Raw genomic sequence first — 15,648 nt, forward strand, 5'->3', positions numbered from 1 at the left:
TTTAAACTGAAAAAAAAAAGAGTATGTTTAGGTTAGATATTAGGAGGAAATTCTTTACTGTGAGGATGGTGAGGCACTGGAAGAGGTTGCACAAAGAAGCTATGGATGCTTCATCCCTGGAAGAGTTCAGTGCCAGGCTGGATGGAGCTCTGAGCAACCTTGTCTAGTGGAAGGTGTCCCTGTCCATGGCAGGGGGTTTGGAACAAGGTAACCTTTAAGATCTCTTCCAACCCAGGCTATTCTATTTTCTACAGAGCACTCTGTAGGCATCCAGAAAGCTTCCACCACTGGGGTTTCTCTGGGTACAGAGCAGGCAGCTATTGTAGATATCAAGGTCCTTCAGTCACCAGGGAAATAAGCAGTTTGTTACTGCAGGCTGTAAAGATGCACCAATTCTTCGGAATTTAAAAAAGCCTGAAACATTTTCTTTTCGTGAACTACTTTCTGTGCAGACACACGCACCTCGCAGACCGCGGCATGCAGCGAGATCATCTGCAGCGTTTTACCACCACCCAGTGGGAATCGTGGGGATAGCCCCAGACTGCAGACCCTGTAGAGCCCCCTTCCATTGGCCCTGCAGAGCTCCCCCTTCCACGGAACCCAGGAGTTTGTTCACCCTCCTTGGGCACGCGTAGGTCCCATCAATATTCACTGGTTGTACACACTCTTACTCTGAGAGCAGGGGTCTCATATTTACAAAGTATGTTTCCCATATATTTTTTTATGTACAGTAGTTGATGATGCAAGTTTTGATTGTTGATTGTTACTGTTATTATTAGTATAATACTGATAATAATAATAATGGTAATTATGATTGTCATTATTATGAGAACAACAATAATAATACATTTTTGTTTGTGAGGGAGTTTTGTTTGTTTTTATGTTCACAGGATCACAGAATCTCCTAAAATGGAAGTGCTGCACCAAAATCATTGAGTCCAGCTCCTGGACCTGCACAGGAGCATCCCTAAGAGTCACACCATGTGCCTGAGAGTATTGTCCAAATGCTTCTTGAACTTTGTCAGGTTTGGTGCTGTGACCACTTCCCTGGAGAGCCTGTTACAGTGCCCAACCACCCCCTGGGTGAAGACCTTTTTTCTAATATCCAGCCTAAATCTGCCCTGACACAACTTCAGGACATTCCTGTGGGTCCTGTCACTGGTCACCCCAGAGAAGAGATCAGTGCCTGCCACTCTGCCCCTCGTGAGGATGCTGCCCTACTTTGAACACTCTCTAAGAGCTTAATATCTTTCTTATATTGCGGTGCCCAAAACTGCGCACAGTATTCAAGGTGAGGCCACCCCAGTGCAGAACAGAGTGAGACAATCCTCTCCCTTGACTGGCTGGCGATGCTTTGCCTGATGCCTCCTAGGACACGGTTGGCCCTCCTGGCTGCCAGGGCACTGCTGACTCATATTCATCTTGCCATCGATCGGGATACCCAGGTCCCTCTCTTGGCACTGCTTTCCAGCATCTCATACCCCAGTCTGTACGAACATCCAGGGTTGCCCCATCCAAGGTGCAGAATTCGGCATATTCCTTTGTTGAACTTCATCTGGTTGGTGATTCCCACTTCTCTAATTTGCTGAGGTCTCTCTGCAGAGCCTCCCTGCCTTCAAGGGAGTTTGTCTAGGAGGCAGCTCCTCTGAGTTTTGGGTCATCTACAAACTTGCTTAGTATCCCCTCCAGTCCTGTGTCCAAGTCATTTATGAAGATGTTGAGGAGCACAGGGCCCAAGATGCAGCCTTGTGGAACTCACTGGTGACAGGTCACCAGTCTGATGTCACCCCCTTCACTGTTACCCTCTGTGCTCCACCCATGAGCCAGTTGCTCATCCACTACATGATGTGTTTATCCAGCTACTATGTGCTGCATATCTTGTTCAGCAGGACTCTGTGAGAGACAGTATCAAAAGCTTTACTGAAATCCAAAAAGATTACATCTTTGTTTGGTTTATTGGTGTGTGTTTGTGTTGTTGTTGCTTGTTTGTTTGTTTGTGGAGGTTTTGTTGTTGTTTTCTGGGGGATTGGGGGGGGGAGGGGGTAATTTTATTTTGGTTGGATTGGGACTGGGTTGTGGTGGGCTTTTTGGATGGGATTTGGTTGGGTTGTAAGTTGTGTACTTCTTCACAGAGAAAGTAACTGGCCTTTGAAACTTCACATGGTGAGTTGGCCTAGAGATAGATTTCTGAAATTTTCAGTTATTCAGCACTGAATTTGTGTTATTTTTTTCATTCTCTAGTCCCTTCTTAATCTAAGCTGTAAAATAGAATCTTCAACAGTCTCATCTGGAAGCCATGTGTACTGTATTTTCTGGTTGGTTGCAGTCATTATCTGGTGGTTAAGGCACTCACAATAGCTAGATGGTGGGTCTTTTGCTCCAGTAAACAGTGAAAATCAATGATGAGCTTGGGGCATCCTGCACAGAGCTCCCACAATACTAAGTCTGCACAAAACAGTGCTCCTTAACCGAAACACCTCAACTCTGAAACCAGGAGATGTACTGCCTTGCAGTAGGCTGCACCAAAGGCATTGCATAGTCTGTATGTAAAGCTTGGTAGCTGCAGTAATAGAATGATCTATTAGATTTCTCTTGGCTTCTTAAGATGAAGCCAACAGATATCCAGCTGGCCAGATCTTACAGCAGCATATGGGGACCATAAGAATGATCATATCCCATCTGATCAAAGGTCTATCCAGTTTAGTGATTCTGTTTCCGAGTGTAACCAATAGCAGATGCCTCAGGAAGACTATAAAAACCTAAGAATGTACAGCTACTTTTCCAAATTGCTCACTTGTACTCCACAGTTCTTACTGATATCTGACCTTGATTGGGCACGTTGTCATTTTATAGCTTTCTGTACTTCAGCTTCTCTTCCCTGTCGTGACTAAACTTGTAATTGCAGTCTGAATCATGGATTTCCAGTTTTATTGTATTCTGTTTGCTTTGAAGCCCTTTATTTCCTGTTTGCATTTGATGCATTTTTAGAAGAAATATCAAACAAGCTGCTTCTCTAGCCACAGATGATGTTATAGATTCGTTTTACACTCCCTTTTTCCTTCCTTTACAAAGTGAAGCACCTAAGCAAAAAGTTTTCCACACATGAAAAACTTCTCCACATCATTCCTAGGATCACCCTTGCTACACTTCATTTTACTTTTCCAAGCTCTCCTGTACCTTTTTGTGAACTGGGGGCTCTGGACCAGATCAGAAATGTCATTAGGACTACATCCAAATGAATGAGTTGCATGCAAGAAGTGGAACCTATTCCTAAAAAAGATACATGTGGGGGCCAATCCAGTATTCCAGATATTAAATCACAACCTAAGGGTGGAAGGTGCAACAGTGGCTTAAAGCCTCCAATTCACAAGTAAGTGTAAAAGAAAAACAGAATACAGATAATTATTTTTTTTTTTTTACAATTATTTCCATACTGAAATATGAAGATAGAACACACAAGAAAATTATTTTCTGGAATGCTGTCTTTATGTCTCAGGCCTGCATTATGATACCACTTCAGGTTTAGCAGGCTAACCTATCTACAGGTCCACAACATCTGACAGAACATAATTACATACAGTGAATCACACAAGAGTTACTTATGAGTTCAAAACATCTTTCTTTTCATGGTATTTTTTTAAAAAATGTAACACCATGGTTCTTGAGATAAGTTCATCTGAAAATTGCAACTACTGGGGTAGTTGCACTTATGTCTACTCATTTGCTTCCTTTTATTTATTAAAAGAAACATCAGCTGAAACAGCAGTACTGTGTTCTGAAAAAGTAGACCTCTACCATGTAAGGAAAAGAGTAATTGCCTTAGACTGTAACTCGAGAAAAACACCCTGTACATAATTCTTTTGGCTTAAGGAACCTGGTTAATATTGTCAACATGTGAGTATTACATTACATGATTTAACCTTTTGGAAGTAACACACCGTTTCTGTCCAATTAACAGCTGCAAGGAAAGGTCCTAATTCTTACAGTCATATGTGCGAAGTCATGGACTTAAAGGAAGGCAGTTATAAAAGTATCCAAGTAACAAGATCGCCTTCCTTTTCTCACCCTTCAGAAACATTTTCTACTAGAAAATATTTTCTCTCTGAACTATTCCTGAAGGATTATGCAAAACATTCCACCAAGAACTGCCACTGCGAAATTAAATACCTGAGCTCAAAGAGTTAATAAAGAGATGCATCTGAGGTAAGGTATTAAGGACTTGAAGAAGCAGACATGATTCTCTTAACTATGGGATTTGAGACAGTGTGGAAGAAACCAGGCACTTAACATCATTGGGAAAACAGGCAGAAACTAGAAAACAGATAAAAACCCACCACTGACAAGAAATATGGTACCTTGCAGAAAAAGCTGTTTCATAGAATTATACTGGAGAGATGAGTTAGGCAATAAAACAACATTAAAAACAACGTTAGTATCATGTGGAAGGTCAAGACTAGCTCACATCGTCACATCTAATAACCAGGGTCATAACTTTAACCATCACCATTTTACAGTGAGGATAATAAATTCTCAGTATTCTCATCTTGAAAAAAAAAAAATAAAAAAGGGTAAATGAGTGGTGGAAAAGGCATACATATATATACCTCCTATATATATACTCCAGAGATATGAATGGAAAAGTGATTTCTGAGTATCTTTGTCTCGGTCTTTTCACTGATTTCCCTTCAACAAAATAAATTTATTTGAAGGAAGTCCATGCAGACAAAGAGCTATGAACTTTAGTGTGGTCATGGGGAGCACAGGCAGAGAACAGAAGGTACACTCTGTGTGGAGAGAACTAGAAGGTGGTACTTCTTCCTGTGTTTGTAGCATTTATTATTGGCTGCTGGCCTGGAAATGGAAAGATTTATTTTGCAAGATCTGTGGGTGCAGGGAAAAATTAGGGAGTTGAAACTGATCTCTTTTGAAACTACAAGTTAACCTCTTATGTCTATTATCAAAATTCCAAACTCCAAAATGTATTTGTCTTAGTCACATGGAAATGTGGGAGAATTAACAGAGTAAAAATTAAGTAAAGCTTATACAACCATAAAATACACATAGGCAGTCAAGCCTGCAAGGTGTTAGAATTCTAGTCTTCATTCCAGCACCCATCTAAATGTATTCAATCTAACTGATAAATAAGTTAGACGTACTATGGGTAATATCATTGGCATTCTTAACTCAATAACTGTCTATGTTAAATAGTGATTTTCAAAGAATATAACATCTTATGCCAAAATCGATCACTATGTGTAAAGGTATTATTGGTACTGTCAGGGCATATAGTTCACTTTTTTTGATTCATAAGGAATGATAAGACACTTGTTTCTCAAGCTCTGAATAAAAGGAATGTCAAAACAAGCCTGTACTTGCAATTGTGCTATACAACTTTCCTAATCCAGTTCTTATCCAGTGTTTAGGGAAGACTCGGCGCATTTGAGATGGGAGGAGGAAGGAGGGGGAAGATGCTTTATGTTGTCTGGGAGTCTACAGCCAAACAAATGTACATCCTGACTGATTTAAAAAGTAATTTAGTTTGGATCTTTTCACTCAGCACCTGGCAAAAGATAAAACAGAGTAAGATATTAAAAAAAGTTCATTATGAGCACTTCAAACTCCCCTCTCTTCTCTGTCCTGTCTTACTCTAGGAATTTTTGTGTAATAGATGTCCTCATCTTTGTCTCCAAGGATATCCGGAAATATGACTCTTCTTGTCTAAAACGCAAACAAAATCTCCATGGCAGATTGAAGTTTTTAGACTTGCTAGCTGGGGGTGAAGAAATTAACCCCACTGTAAGCCAAGGACTCACCCCTACAGATTTGTTAACTGCTATTGTTTCACCAAGACTTAAGCTAATGTGTAGCACACATACACAGTGATTACTGAAGGGCAGGTGAACTCAGTTCCTCAGTACCACCAACTGTTCAGTTGTTATGTAGATTTTGAATGAGTTCCTCTCCCAATGAAAGATGTTTATTGACCTTGATCTTGGTAGTTCAGAAGCTGCACAAAACAGATAAAAGGTATGCTATGTGAGTTATTCACATTTCTCAGTGTACCCCACCAGTAAGCACTGTGTAACACAGTGAAGACCCAAGAAGTGACACAGGAGTCCCATGCTGGCTCTGCAAGTCAGTAAATGTCAGAGCAGGCTATTCTGAATGGAAGGAGAAGGCAGGTTTAAAAGCTGAGCTGTTAATGCCAGCTAAGAAGCTCCAGTTCTATGTTTGCTGCGTGAGACCTGAGCAAGGCAGAGGTACCTGTCACCAGAAAAGCCGGATGCCACGGCCCATTGCCACAGCTGTCGCATCTTCTCCCACGCAGCCCCATCCCCCCACAGGGGGATGTAGGCACACTGATTACAACGTGTCACTTTTGAAAAGCCTCATAAAGCAGGTCTGTACTACCCAGAGGTATGCAGGTCGGCCTAGACTAAGTGCAAAGGTTAACGGCTTTGCTGATTAGAGCAGCTGTAATCGAGTTAAGGACCATGCTTATTATTCACTTAAGGCTATGTCTGACTTAAATCACAAGCAAGTCAGAGTGTGGCTCCCCTCTTATCTCTGCCAGAGGAAGGGTAAAAAGCTCCTGTTACCTTAAGAGCACTCATGAGCTCCTGTGGGGAGCCATCTGAGTGTCATAAGGCCACGAGACCCTGTCTGCCAGAGCCCCTTCAGATCACTCCCTTCAGAGGTCTGCAGGGAAAGTGTCAAGCTAACACAAAACCACATAGAACGGGCTTTTGCAAGGGACATGTGATCCAGCAGTGGGGAGCAGTCAGGGTGGCTGGGGACAAGGCTGTAAAAATCTCTAGTGAGCAATGGCTTCTTCAGGGAAGAGGACAGGGATAGGAGGAAAGTAAGGCAGTTGCACGATCGTGGGATGCAGTTACAGCCATGTGCCTGAAACTAAGAGTTTGTTTCTTTCATGGTCATCATGTGGCATTATTTAGGACTGATACTCCCCAGTTAAGTGCACCCACTGAGACTCTCCAAACCAGACATTGCTCACTCTCCTCCCTTCACCTCCTCCTTCCCACGCTGGGGATGGAGTCGAACATTTGAAGCACAGAAGATGAAAATCATTGGTTGAGATAAGAACAGTTTTACTGGAAACAGTAATGAGATAAGAAAATAAGAGGTAACACCAGCAATAACAGTAATATAGTTGTTATAACAAAAATAACGAAAGTGTACGAAGGGAGGGTGGTTTACATGCAAAATGCTCACCAAGCCTGGGACAATGAAACAATGGTGGGCAGACCCAACACCAAACACACTTGCTTCCCTGACTGGAAAAGGACGCCCTTCTTCTTGGAGGGAAGTGAGAGACCCTTTCTGCCCAGCCTGGCAATGATGTAAGATTGTATCAAATAACATTGGGGTCCTGGCCACACCTACATGGCTCCAGGCTCCACCTCCTCTCATCTACTCAAAAAAATTTATTCTGTCCTTGATCAAAACCAGGACACCAGGAAAGAAGGAGCAACAGTACATTGTGCTTACCCATTGTGCCTACCACTGTAAGTTTCTGAATATCTCACTGTTTGCGCAACTGGGACCAAATAGCAAGATTTTATTTATTGCTGATATAGTTACCAATAACGCTTTCAATTGTGACATCATAAAAAAGAACAAAAATCTGCTACATTTTCTTAGAAATTTCCCATTTTGCTGTCCACTGGATTTTGGCAGAAGCCAAAAAAAAAAAATCACGTTTTTTAAAATAAAAGTAGGGGGTTAAAAATGGTGATTTTACCACCTTCTTATGTGTCAGTTTTCATTCTGTGCATACCTATGTTTTATACATAAAGGGAGACAGAAAATTTAGCTTTCTCTATATTTAAACAAAAATATCTCTGAAGATACGGAAAAGTGGTGTCTGACTCTCTCCCATCAGTTTTAAGATATTCCAATACCAAGTATTCAAGAGAGATTTTGGAGTTACATGAAAATGTAAGCAGAGACTTATATATATACACACACTGCTACAGAAATACATGCACACATATCTCTGCCCACAAATACACATGTTAGTAAGGTGTCAAAATCTTGTATGTATATTTCACGTTGCTTGAAAAGTATAGCCATGCTAATAATGTCTCAATAACTTCACTGTAAACTTCATCCTTTATAACTGGGTATGACAAACCTTTGCATGATTTCAGTGGTACGATACTATTTTTTTTCAATTGTATATATGCCTTACTGATTATTCTCACTCTTACAAATGCTGCTTTTGCATCAAGACGCTTATGCAAGCTTTCTGTTATGCTAGAAAATCAATTCTTAAACGACAATTTTTCCCACATTAACTTATGAAGAGTCTTATGGTTGATTTATGGTTAATTTATCTCCATTGTTTCATGCCAATTGCTTAGAACACCCAACATGTATTTCACCACACCTATCTACATTGTCTTTTTTTCTCAGTGGTACTGACTTCCTTAACAAATGCTGAAACTGACTGAGAGCTGCTCTTTCTTGAAGATCCCAGGCGATGACAGCTCTGAGGGATGTACACAAATCCTTATGTAAAGGAAAATCAAAGCCACCAGGCAACATTTTTAGCTGGTGGTTCTGAAAGCTTAGTAATCACACATGTGGGACTCCATCTATTTCAAACTTCGTTTAGAAAAAACTTCAGCAGATCACACATTGCAAAGGACTGTTATAATGATCTGGACATTTCCATTGCCTACAATGGTTTTATGATGTGGCTTATTCTTCAAGAACAGTGTTCACCTTGGTAATAGGCAAGTAGGATACACTACCAGTAGTGTTATTATTTAAGCTGATCATCAGGAGAGTAATGAGCATCTAATCAGAGAGTTCAAAGCATTCCTTTATAAGTATGCTGATCCCTTATGTGATTGCATTCTTGCAAAGTTCAGAATGCAAGGTAAGCTGGGAAACTAGCTTTGGATTTTATTGTGGTCCTGGTCATTCTAAAAGTAATTTCTTTGTCTTTCAGAGAGATAAAGACGCATCTATTATGAGGGCAGAAGAATCTGCATTCTTGTCAATAACATAGGCCACAGAAGTCAGTGACACTCAGGCAAGTCCACCCGGAAGCCCCTACAAACTTCCAGGGGTGACTGAGGAAGATTTAGAGACTGGGTGTATTCTGCCTGTGCAGGGAGAAAGATAAAAATACCAATTGTAAAGGGGAACAGAATATTAAATCCCATAAAAATGGGGAGGGTTTAAGGAGGCTGTACAGTCTCAGTGGAGGAAGAATTTTGCCCACGTGGGTTTTATTTTATTGAAGGGACACACAGAAGGGCATTTGATATTAATGCACAGAATACCAGTGATCCACCAAGGCAAAAGCTAAAGCTTTCTTTCAGCCTCTTTATCTATGCTTATTCCTCTTTTATCACTGCCTATTTTGATGCAACGCTTTTAGAAGAGGCATTTTGTCACTGACACGATGACACCATACTTCCTTTCCAGATGTTCTTTACTTTCTGCTTCCAAATCAAAGTTGGCACAAGCCCAAAGAAATACATAGAGTCTACTCAAACAATACAGAAAATAGGAAATTGAACTCCGGTTTTCAAATTCCATGACAATTTAATCCCACCAGACATTGCCCCATATTTTGACAATTTTTATTTTCCTGGAATATCTGTGATCTCCTGAAAAACACATTTAAGTCAGTACCAGCTCATCAACCAGTCCTGCAAGCTTGTGCAAAAGCCCCTTTAAAAACAATAGTAGTCAAAGAAGGATGCCACAACTCTTGCTCAGTATTTTTACTAGGATCCAGTCTTAGCATTGCAAAAAATACACTATTTTGATATGTATTTTCTGTTTGGTTTCAGTTTTTTAGGAAGTTGGTATCTGCAAAGTTTCAATCATATTCAGAAACAACAGGAATGTGTTTCTACAAGGGAGCATTTCAGTCATTTCATATTTGCTAAATCTATTGACTTGTAATTTTGCTTTGCTTCTTCTGTTGATTTCTCAACATATACAAGGATCAGCACTTGTTTCTTCCGGATCAGCCATGTACATTTAAAAATATTTGGGACTGCTCTATGACAAGGTCAAGCATTAACTGTAGAGATGAAGCAAGAGTGAGGAAATGATGAGTGAGAAAGAACAAATCACAGAATAAGAGATGGAAAATTTTGGACACATTTTAAAAAATATGTAGTTCCTAGGCCTTGTTTGGAGACACAGTTTCCAAGCAGAAAGAGAATACATATGCACTGCTGTAGGTTAAGACAATAGTCATAGATCTTTCGTTGGGATGGATGAGGACTATTTGGAAGAGGACAATTTCCCCACCCCCCCTTGAGCCCACAGGCTGAGGGGGATACCACTGGATACCATAGGCCCACGGTACAACTATGATTAAATTATTTCAAATCAGTGTTTCAAATTCAGGGATAGAAACAGCTAAGTATAATTTCCAGTGCAGATCTGGAGGCAAGGTGAAAGGCAGTCAACAGTTTCAAAGTCTATCTATATCCATCTGTGGCCCAAGAGATTTAAAACACATGAGCATTTTTCCACAACTAGTGAAGCTTTTTATGATACAAAATCACATTGGTAATGGATTTTTTTTTCAGCATGAACAGTACCATATCAGGATTCATGGTCACAGTCGAAATTCTACAGCTCTACACAGTCCTAAACTATGTGTGCAATGCTTGCTCAGGCATCTTGTGCTGCATCACATCATCAGACTGTGCAGTCATCTGTCTTTTATAAAGGGTCTCCTGAACTTCAGACCTGAAATTGTTTTCATATAATAGTAGTGGTTCTGAATTCTGCAAGCATGATTATAAGAAATTACATTAACCAATGCCATAGCTTTGTTTTTGACAAAGTGTTTTGTATTCTTTGTTAGAAAAAGCCCATGAATCTGCCCTCCAAATATTTCATTGTGATGACTATATGCATACCACACTTTTAGCACTTACATATGGCGTGTTTATTGTCAATGAACACATAAAATCTAACAGAGTCAGAATATTTTCTGACAAAATAATCCCAAGCAAATACTTGTCTCTTGCTGAATTTTAACAGGGGAGAAACCCCAAACATGGTGACTCAGCAGTTGAACAAATATAAACACCTGGGGGCCTGAGCGACCGATTCATGATTTTGGACAGAAAACAGCAAAAAGCAGAACTCTAGTCATTTTGTGCATCAGGATGCACTGACAAGGCTCAATTCCAGATCCACACTTTCTCAGCTGATTTTGACAATGGTTTGGTTTGATGTGTCATGGTAACAAAGCAAAGCCTACTACAAAACCTCCTGTATCAAGGAAGTAAGTGTTAGATGTCTCAAAAAGCCATGTACCACTCTGCCTTTAAATAATGCAAGCACACGTGCAAAACAAACTAGTGATGGCATGATGCATAGAGATAACTGTATCACCAATCTCGGTCCCATTCCCACTGGAAAAATATTTTTACCACCAAAAAACCACAAAGAAACAAACAGATAAAAAACCCTAAAAAATTAAAACCTATAATTATCACTAACTGGTGCCTTTGTTGCTAGTTTCTCAAGACCAAACAAACCCAAAACAGGCATACTTCCCAGACTGGCACTAAAGTGAATTAAAACTCTGAAAACCATTGCATTCTCCTGTATCCTTGCATTTAGACTTCTCCTTTGTCCCCCAGCCCGTTGGAGTTTACATTTTCTTTCATAAATTAGGTGTGCAGAGTGTCTCTTTTCAGTGATCTCCCCACGAGATTATGTACATGTGGAAATGGAACCCGGGAGACAAGGTTCCCAGTGTTTTCAGGCTCTCCACTGCATTGTGTTGCACAAAAAGCCAAGTCAATATTGCCTTCTTCTACCAGCAGAGGACGGTGCTTCATCTGCTGAGGTGAGAACTGCTACCGTAGTGACCACAAGGTTTCCTTTGCAAAGCGGTGATACTTTCTCTTCTTTCTAGATTTTCAGAAGGAAATGGAGCAAGATTATCTCATATCACTTTGACTTGGACCACAATCTTATTTCATTTTTCTATTTGTGGAGGATCCTGTTTATTCCATGGGAGATCTTCCTTTATGAATTTAGTCCAGGAAATAATACTACACAGTATGGAGACTGATCTTTCTCTCTGCAGAACAGTGATGGCGCCTTAAAAGCTGTGATTTAGGGTCCAGTTCTGAGAAAGCACTTGGATGCACTACCATGGGAGCAGTTGGACCATTAATAGTTTTGGGGGAGTATTTTATACTGTGCATGCATCCATCAGTTTGTTCAGCTGTTTTGCAATCAGATGATCATTCTCAGCCTGCCATAGCTATATGGCTTGTATTTATCTGTTTAACATGGTTCTTAGCACATGAGTGTGACAAATGTACTCTTAACACTCGCGTAGGAGCTGACTCAGGCAGAACTTAAGGTAGGAGTCACTTCACAAGAGCTGTACAAAAACTGGCATTATCCTATTTCAGTGAAAGTAACACTGTCATTTCCAGATTTCAATTCAGACTCCTGATACAAAGTATTTGTACTGTAGGAGTAATTCCTCTCTACTGCTGCTTCTGAAGCTGCTTCTCACACTCTTCTCTCTGAAAATCAAGCCAAGAGAGCTCACTCCGACTGGACATTTCACTCACAACCACATTAAATAGGCAATATTGGTCCTACCAAAATTCCTTTGTCCAGTAACTCACAGGAAGTTTGTCATGCTGTAAACAGTCAACTTGAAGTTTCCTGAGGCCCGGACCAGACACTTAACCACAGAGCTACCCAAAAGTTTCTTTAGTAATTGCCTGATACATACAAGTTGCCTTAGACAATCAAGCCAAATGATAGAGTATGGGAATATATCACAAATCGTGTGCAAGGAAAGCTATTGAGATAGATGTATTTTGAATAATTGGACAAACTCGAAGCTCCATGGAATTCATTCCTTGCTCATTAGTCCTATCAATGGTACTAAAAAAGATTTCTGAATGAAGAATCCAGATTGGACCTCTGCAATAACATGAAATTAAAATCACATTTTCTTCCCATTTGTATGTATTTTCAGTGTACCTACATAAAAGCTACTGAATTTATAGGACAAGAGTTTCCATTTACCTGTGTATCAACTACAAATAGCATTAATGGCTTTGTTTCTGCAGTTGTAGCACACTTCAGTTCTGGTCTGGGGGGGATATCTGAAGCCATTCAGAGCCTGTTAAGCTTTGTGAAACTAGCAACAAAGGCACCAATTAGTGAGACTTGTAGCTGTTTTTTTGTGACAAACATATTTTTCCACTGGGAATAGGACTGAGATCAAACAGCTTTTGTGAAAGGAAATTTATAGGTATTAAAACACAGCAACTCTTCTGGAGAGGATTCAGACCTACAAATAAAAAGGTGATGGCACTATTTCCAATCTCTTTATCTTGCAATTTCTTTCTAAAACATGGTTCAACACATCACAATTTGTTGTGGATAGTTTTTATTTTCACAATATAATTGCCAAAAACAGAGCTGTAAAATGAGTGAGATTTGACAAGTATTATTGCAATTATTAAACATAGAAAATCCTTTAATGAACATAGTTAAAATAATATCAAATTAGGCAGTTACCAGTTTCTTCCTAAACATCTATGTCATCACAGATGATATGATGGCCAAGTATTTGGCAAATTCTTCCTGTGAAGGTTCTAATATCCTTACTATAAATCTGTAAAAGAGCATGTCAGAATTACTCCCTTTTCTGTAATAGAATCAAATTAAAACAGTCGTGAACAGGTTCTAAGGATGAACAATCATACCAAAAACTCAGAAAAACTGAAGTACTTCAGTGACAACAGGTCAAACACTCCGCAGAACTAAGTGTTTCACAGACAGTGATATAACAAGAGAAGTGGCATCTCAAAAAGTCACTGTTGTTTAAAATCGTGATAGAGAGACTTCAGTATTTCTCCCACTAGGAGATATCAAAATAATTTTTGATTAAAAACAAATAATATTCCAGCCCTGACTGAACTGTGATAGTTGACCTGTATTTGTGAAACACAAAGTTTTCCTACTTGAATTCAAGTTAGCATTGCTGAGGGAGGTACTGTGTGAGATGTGTTCAGCTGGACTGATTGAGGCCAACTAGAAGGTAAGCAGGCATTTATAGTGTTGAAAAAAAATCCAGAAAAACCATCTCCTCTTTAAAAATGTTGGAAATACTACCTTTGGGTAGTAGGAAATCAGGCCACTTAAGCTATTCCAGGCTCCTTTTCAATAGAGGAAACACTGAAATTCTAAGTTTGCTGATGACACTGAATTGAGAGGAGCTGTCAACTCTCTGGAAGGCAGGGAGTCTCTGCAGCGAGACCGCAACAAATTAGAAGAGTGGGCAATCACCAACCAGATGAAGTTCAACAAGGACAAGTGCTGAATTCTGCACCTGGGGTGGGCTAACCCTGCTTGTTCATACAGACTGGGCAATGAGATGGTGGAAAGCAGTGCCATGGAAAGGGTCCTGGGGTCCAGGTCGATGGCAAGATGAACGTGAGTCAGCAGTGCCCTGGCAGCCAGGAGGGCCAACTGTTTCCTGGGGGACATCAGGCAAAGCATCACCAGCTGGTCGAGAGAGGGGATTGTCCTGCTCTGCTCTGCACTGGGGTGGCCTCACCTTGAATACTGTGTGCAGCTTTGGGAATCACAATATAAGAAAGATATTAAGCTGTTAGAGAGTGTCCAAAGGAGAGCAATGAAGATGGTGAGCGGCCCTGAGGCAAAGCCATATGAGGAGCAGCTGAGGTCACTTGGTGTGTTCAGCCTGGAGAAGAGGAGACTGAGGGGAGACCTCATTGAAGTTTCAACATCCTTACGAGGGGCAGAGGAGGGGCAAGTACCAATCTCTTCACTCTCATGATCAGCGACAGGACTTGAGCAAACAGTATGAAGCTGAGTCAAGGAAAGTTAAGTTGTACATCAGGAAAAATTTTTTCTCCCAGAGGGTGATTGGGAGCTGGAACAGACTCCCCGGGGAAATGGTCACAGCAGCAAACCTGACAAAGTTCAAGAAGATCTCAGGCACATGATGTGATTCCTGGGGCTGTTCTGTGCAGAGCCAGGAGTTGGACTCAATGATCTTGATGGGTCCCTTCCAGCTCGGCATAATCTTTGATTCTATGATTGATCCCAAAAAGAAAGTCTGGGGCATTCTTGATATGGAAAAATGGGAGGTAAGGGTAGTAGAAAGAAGCAGGATAGGGATAAAAGCTGTTAGAGGCTGGGATGACTGTACTGTGCTTGACCCTGTAAGGCAGAAACAGCTTTGCATCAAGCAATTTCTTGCTATGGACAGCATCCCTTTTTAACTGTCCTGTCACAAGACATGAACATTACTTAAGGCAAATCTAGAAATATGTATCCTATTTGCAATCCATTTAATACCTTGACATTTTTCTTATAGCTCTGTTTCAATGAGTCTGGGCAATTTGGCATTAACTGGGATGTTTGAGCAACTCATGAGAAACAAAACTCATGCATCTATATGTTCTACACATCTGAAATGCTTCCAAGCACAGTAAGTAGCAGTGGGTTTTGCTGCTAGAACTGAAGAGCAGAGATGACTTTTGATGAGTTTGGAGCAGAGGGTTTTTTTTGGTATGTTGTTTGTTTCATTTTTTGTTCGTCTTTCTTAAAAATACAGCAGATTTTGTTAAC

This window comes from Empidonax traillii, unplaced genomic scaffold (assembly GCF_003031625.1).
Source record: "Empidonax traillii isolate 1590-97213 ecotype Southwest subspecies unplaced genomic scaffold, ASM303162v1 scaffold97:size1219025, whole genome shotgun sequence".
Lineage (NCBI taxonomy): Eukaryota > Metazoa > Chordata > Aves > Passeriformes > Tyrannidae > Empidonax > Empidonax traillii.